Source organism: Empidonax traillii, unplaced genomic scaffold (assembly GCF_003031625.1).
Source record: "Empidonax traillii isolate 1590-97213 ecotype Southwest subspecies unplaced genomic scaffold, ASM303162v1 scaffold457:size789790, whole genome shotgun sequence".
Taxonomy (NCBI): domain Eukaryota; kingdom Metazoa; phylum Chordata; class Aves; order Passeriformes; family Tyrannidae; genus Empidonax; species Empidonax traillii.
In genome coordinates, this window is record NW_020955650.1 from 463,958 (window position 1) to 470,523 (window position 6,566).

The 6,566-nt window shown below is 44.4% G+C and overlaps 1 long non-coding RNA gene across 1 annotated transcript; it reads right to left on the reverse strand.

The window, feature by feature from the left end:
• Positions 1-4,624: 4,624 nt before the first annotated feature.
• LOC114063207 lies at positions 4,625-5,879 on the reverse strand. Its single transcript, XR_003572525.1, has 2 exons — positions 5,774-5,879; positions 4,625-4,733 (listed from the first exon to the last, which is right to left on the reverse strand). It is a non-coding gene; the product is annotated as an uncharacterized LOC114063207 (long non-coding RNA).
• Positions 5,880-6,566: the final 687 nt, after the last annotated feature.

A 6,566-nucleotide genomic window follows, 5' to 3' on the forward strand; every position in this document is an offset into this window, starting at 1 on the left:
AGGTCTTGCAGGTTCCTTGTCCTCGGTTTCTCTGGTTCAGTCCTGTTCTTCTTGTCCTGTTGGTGGCCAGTGCCTGATACACAAGGCAGTCTGAGCCTGCCCATTTTCTGTGCAGGAGAGACAGGCCAAACCCAGTATTTCATCAGCAAAACAGAAGAGTTTGTCCATTTTGGCTTGGAATCATACAGACATTTTAGTAGTGTTAAGATCCAGTGAGACCAGTGAACTTACACTTCTACGTGTGATGAGGAATGTGGCTCTTTGTTACTTCTAGCCAAGTGGGCTCTCACTGGGTGCTGCAGTGGTGAAAGATGCCACTGTGTTTCCTGATTCCACCGGTGTTTCCTCTCTGTCTGAGGGGAAAATATTTTTTAGTCCATTCATTTAGTTCCCCTCTCAGATAGACAAAGCACTCCACAAATCTTTGACAGAGGTCTGAAGATGCTTGTTACTGCTCCTGTTTATCTGTGGCTTGTCTCCCTCACTCTCTCAAAGCCAAAGCTGCACATACCAACTAACTAACTATCCTTCCATTCAAGGAGGACCAGTAGCAGCTCCTTCATACAGACAGCAGCACCATCACCTCACTTGCTCCTCACCTGGCGACGGGTGTGTTTCTTGTGATGCTTTTTTACCTGGGGGAAAGAGCAGCAGTCAAACTGGAAACAGCACCAGGCAGAGATTTGCAGTAGGAAGAGAGGTTGTCAGTCTGGATTTCCTTAAAACCTGGATTTCCTTTCTGGATTTTCCTGCTTCCAAATGTTGGTGATATGTGTTCCTGCTCTGGCTGGGACTAAGACCTTCATCTTGTAAACAAACTGCACTGGAAGCAGCACGTACGAGTTACAGCTCCTGTGGCTCAGATTAAACCGTAAATGTTTGCAATTAAATTTTTAACAGCTTGAAGCAGAAAAAACAAACTGCAATTTGCAGAATTTCAAGATGTTCTTCCCCTAATTCTTCTCCCATGTGAAAGAGAACATACTGAGGTTAAAAGAACAGGCTCCAAGTATGCTGTCACCTGTCACAGCCTTTCTGTTTAGAAGAGACACTGCTGATATAAATGTAGTGTATTTCTCCCTGTGATCGTGTTTCTTGACAGAAGGATAAACAGAGTCGTTTTCCCTTTCCTTGAAAACAGCAGAAACAAACACAAGCAAGTAGCTTCTGGACACACATTCCCATGTCTGCTGGTCCTGACAAAGTCTGACCTTGAAGGGGTTCCCCTCCATGTGAGGGGTGGGGGGAGAAAAGCTCCTTGTTTTCTCTGTCCTCTGTCAAGCCAACACAAGCACATCAACCATGACCACATCTGGGCAAGCAGGGAAGTCCCTGACTTTGTGAAGGAAATGGAGACTAGATCTTTGAGAGAGGGCTTCCATTGTTCATCTGCCTTTACTACATTAGAAGAGGGTAGTTATTCTTTCTACTGAGCCTGGCAGAGTATGCATGACGTGTTTGTGACTGTAATGGGATGTGTGAGGATTGTGGATTAAAGCCTTGCCCCAAGACTGTTATTAGCATTTTTCAGTGTAATAATGAAGAGACGAAGGTGCACCATCTAATTTAGGTCTTTCAGCAATTCATCTCAAGACAGTGCCCAGATCTCTCTATTGATTGGATTGGAAGACACGGTCTTACAGACCTGGATAGGCAGGGGACTGACCCACCCATCGCTCCTTTGTACTCATAAGCTATAAGAGCTCTAACATCTGAAGTGCTGTGATGAGTGGATACCTGAAATTTAGAAGGAGGAAGGTGAGCTGGGGAAGAGGGTTATGATCTGCACAGAGAGGAGCAGCTCAGATGCACGAAATTCTGCTATGGACTGTGTGATGGCCAGGAGCAGGGGGAAGACCAACACATGGTAGGCACCTGCCACAGATCACCTGGCCAAGAAGACAAAATAGATGAAGCCTTCTCTAGAAAAGTGGAAGAAGTGTCACTGTTTCAAGATCTGGCTTTAATAAGATACACTACCTGACCTGAAATTTGCTGGGCAGGAAACACTGAGGGACAGAAGCAAGCCAGATTTCTGGAGTGGGTCAGGGATGATTTCTTGACATAGGTGCTGGCCAGGCTGAGCAGGGAGATGCTCTGATTGATTTGCTGCTTACAAACAAGGAAGGAATAACTGGGGGGTTGATGGTCAGTAGAAGTCTTGGAGAGACCAAGAAGTGGTAGAATTTAAGATCATGAGAAAACAGAGAAAAGTGAGTAGCAGAGCAATGACCCTGGGTTCAGAAGAGCAGACTTTGGCAAGCTCAGGGAACTAGCAAGCAGCTTCTCATGGGATATTGCTGTGAAGAGTAAAGGGACATGTAGGGTTAGGTGACCTTCAAGGACCATCTCCTCAAAGCCCAAGAATGACCCATACTGTCATGCAGGAGGTTAAGCAGCCAGTGCATAAGACCAGCTTGGGTGTACAGAGAACTACTGATTGAACTCACACATAAAAAGAAAACATGTAATGAGGGAAAGCAGGGACAGGCAATCCAGGAGCAGTGCGGAACTACAGTCAGGCAAGAATGGGATTAAGAAAGCCAAACCTGGGCTGGAGGTGATAGCTGGTGATGATGGAGAGGGCAACAGGAAGGGCTTCTGGGTCCACTGCTGAATAGGGCAGATCTAATGATGAAGGACACACAGAAGTCTGAGGTTCTCAGCATTTAATTTGCCTCAGCCTTTACTGGCAGAGTTTGCTCACAGGCATCCATCTAATGGCAGAGTTTGGAAAAGGGAGGTACTACCCACAGCTGAAGAGGGTGATGGTGGAATCACTTAAGTAAACTGAAAGTATACAAATCCCTGAGACTAGATGAGATGAAACCCAAATAGGCAAAAGGAAAAAAACTCTCAATAGTGAGGGTTGTCAGGCACTAGAGCAAGTTGCCCAGAAAGTGTCTGTAATTTCTATTCTTGGAGGCTTTCAAAAGCCAGCTAGATGAGGCCTTAAGAAACTTTCTGTTTCATTAAGCACAAGATTGCATGAGATTCCTGCAGAAGTCCTTTCCAACTTATTTTTTTCTGTGATTCCCAATAAGCAACTGAATGTAAACATAAGATCCCCTGGAAATGTGCCTTAAATTGCACAACTCTGAATGTAGCATGTCCTAAATGCCACACAGCCCCCAAATCACCCATCAGACATGGGAATCTAAAGGAGAGGGTAGCAGTGGTGGTCCAGGGACTGGAGCTGCTAGAAAGGTCTCTAAACTGTGTGGTTGTGAGGATTAGGAGGGTTTAAACTGTGTTTTCTGCTGCTTCACTCTAATCAGTCACCCTTTAGGTGTGCTGTAGGTGCTCCAGGACTTCCTGTACTGAACCTCCTAGTGCTCACTCGGTGTGTTGGTGTCACATTCTCCAAGGACTTCATGAGCCCCAACAGATCACTCTCTGATCCGACCCTATCAGATCTCTCTAACAAGAGTCCTGTGTGGGCTGAGACCTTGCTGAAGACTGAGTTAACATCAACATGATCAACTGTGGCAGCTCATAATGGATCTGTTCTTGCTTCATGGAGCTGGCAGAGCTTACTGGCACAGCAGTGAGTGCAGTGAAGGTCTTGCCACTTAGGAGTTACCAGCAGACAAGATCTCTGAAACATACCCCAAGCAGACCTGGGGTTTCTTGTTATGCTTTTACCTTGTCCCTGAATGGCTGCTGCTTCAGATGTTGCACAGCTGCTGGTTCATCACATTCATACACACAGAAAGGCTACTGTAACCACTTCAGGTTTAATTTAGGTTTAATCGGTGTTTTGGATGTGTGAACATTTTTTATTTCAACACACTTTCAGAAAAGTTTTGTTGGAGGCTCCTTAATCCTCTGGAGACTTCCAGTTGGAAGCACAAGCAGATTTTCCAGGCTTGTACCAACAGACCATGTATCTGGACAAACAAGACACTCCATCCCCTGCTGACAGTACATGGAGCCACGAATGTCCTGGAGCAAAACCCAGAAAATTTCTGAAGCTTCTCTGTGGATGATGAAACCCTGGAGAGTAAAACCCTACAAGAACCAAGCTTAACTTTGCAGTAAGGATGAAACTTTGAACAGGACAAAGTTGCACCTGCCTTTTAGCAATGAAAGAGACAATTTAGATCATCTCTTTAAGTAGTAGCCCTTCTGCTTGATGTTGAGTCTGAAATACTGTCTGATGACAGTCCAAATGTGAGTCCCATGTACAACCTTTCAGAAGATGTATGACTCTGGAAAGGTGAAAAACCTTGCTGAGAGTATGTCTGCATTAAAATAATGGGGGTTCTGTGCAATTCTAAGTGTTCATTTCCAATCAGACCTTGATTGCTGTTTTACTGTCCTCTTGGCATGAGTAGAATTAACACAGAATCATAGAACTATATTATTCTTTTTAGTTTTATACTTCCTTTCCACAGTCAGAAACACCTGAGTGTTGTGACTAGAATACCACACAAGAGGGGACATTCTGTTCGAAGAAGACAAAACTGATGTACAACACTGAGCAGAGGTTTGTAGCAAAACAGGGAAGTCACGTAAAAATCCAGGATTCTAGCTTTAATATCAAGAGTAATTTACTGCTTAAGTGGTCTTACATGTAATACAATAAGCACTGCAGGATAAGAATTGTTTCTGGGTTGTTGGGTTTTTTTAATTGGAAAACATCACTGAAAGATTCCTGTCAAAACAAACATCACTGTTCCTGGGAAAGCAACACAGATGAATTGGCTGTGAGTTCTGGATTTCTCTATAATCTAATTTAAAACAGAACAAAGAAGAAAGAAATCAGTGGAATAGCAACCTCACAGAGTAAAAGAACATAATTCAAGTGTTAAGAGGACATTTACAAACACCATTATCAATGCTAAAACATTGGTTCAGCTTTTCAGGGAGTTCTAGATGCGTCTTTGTCAGTTATATTGAAGGTCAGAAACTGGCCCAAATACTGTATTTTCTTTGTGGTTTCACATTCTCATCTGAGGCATCATCCAAGCCAAACTCATCCTTGATGAATTAATATCAATGGAGTCATGTGCTAGGAGTGCAGCCCTTTCAGTACTCATCAGTCTAGTATCAAATGGGTATTTAATTGCCTGGTTTGCAGAACTGACCCCTGGCTCTCACTCAAGCCACCCCCTGCGACACAACATGGGTGTTATGGACCCGTTGCACCCTTTTTCCCCCTCACTGTCCCAAGTACCTGCAGACCTTCCCATCCAAACTTGTGAGATACGTTCAGGTACAATAATGCCACTTGGCTTAGCCCAAATCTTTTTGTCATGCTTCTGCTTCTCAGTAAGATCAGCTATTTCGATGTTTTAGTTCACAGTAAACCTCCTCTGGGGATACAGGGCATGGCTGAAACCCCAAGATGGGACCTGTGAGAGAGGGGGGGACTGCTGAAGAGACCCTGTGGCTGCAAGGGAAGGAGAGAGAGAGAAGAGTCCGTATAGGTGCTGGTAACCTTGGCTGGGAACAGCTCTCCCAGCTCTGAGGAGGTCGGCAGTTGTTGGACATGGAGCACTGGTACTCATGGTGTACTTGCAAGTGGGTCCCAGCTCCTCAGTGTCACCATCTTGGAGGGACAGAGGGGAGCCCCATGGCTTCTGAAGTCACACGTGCTTTTTGCCTTTCAGGGAAAGACAAGGGCCCTGTCTGGAAACAGCCAGCACAAGACAGCCAGTGGAAGGCACTTTCAGAGAACAGCACAGAGTTATTTTGATCTCACACTATGCACTACGTTTGCTATTTATCCCCGAGTGTCTTTTCTAGCGCTGTGTTTATTTATACTCACACAACCACAGCCCCCTCGGTGACAATGTCAGTAATTCTCAGTGCAGTGGCATTTGTAGTGGTGAGCAAAAGGCAGGAGCCAGTCCCCATCAGTAGCAGGGTGTCCAGTGACGATGGCACTATATCACAGGGAACTTGGAAATTCTTAGCTTGCTCTCACCTGGAAAAGGAATGATGAAAGAGGGAGATGGAGCTCAAAAAGGCAAGATGCAAAGGCATCCCCATAGAGGCTTAGGGGTTTTGCCAAGAGAATCAAAAATGTTTTACAGGGAATCGAGTAGATTTATAGGAAATTTGGAGATCTATGTATGTATGCCAAGGGTTTCTCATCCTTCCAAGCTTTTAGCACGGCACTTTTTAAAGTTACTTCCTGAGGTATCCCAGCTCAACTCACTCAATTCATGCTCTAGTGATGGTATTGCAGTTTGGCAAAAGGAAAATTCATTGTGTCCAAAAACTTACCATTTTACTCTCTTAAGAAAGAAATGATCCTGTGAGATTCAACATACTCAGCTATTATTTACATCAAAGAAATGAGCTGGTTCTTTTGATGACCTTTGAAAAATGCAACTTGATTTGTTTGAGCATTTTAAAGGTTTTTTAAAATCCTATTTGATAATATTATGCAATAATCAAGGCACACACAGCATCTGGACCTGCATGTTCTGTTGGCAAGTGTGCCTGCCTGTTCAGAGGGGCACAAATTTCCTGGCACTGAGGAGAGTGATACCTCAGGGCTTTTTGAGGATTAAGCCTTGGTTCCCTGTGCTGACATTCTCCATAAAGGTCAGTTA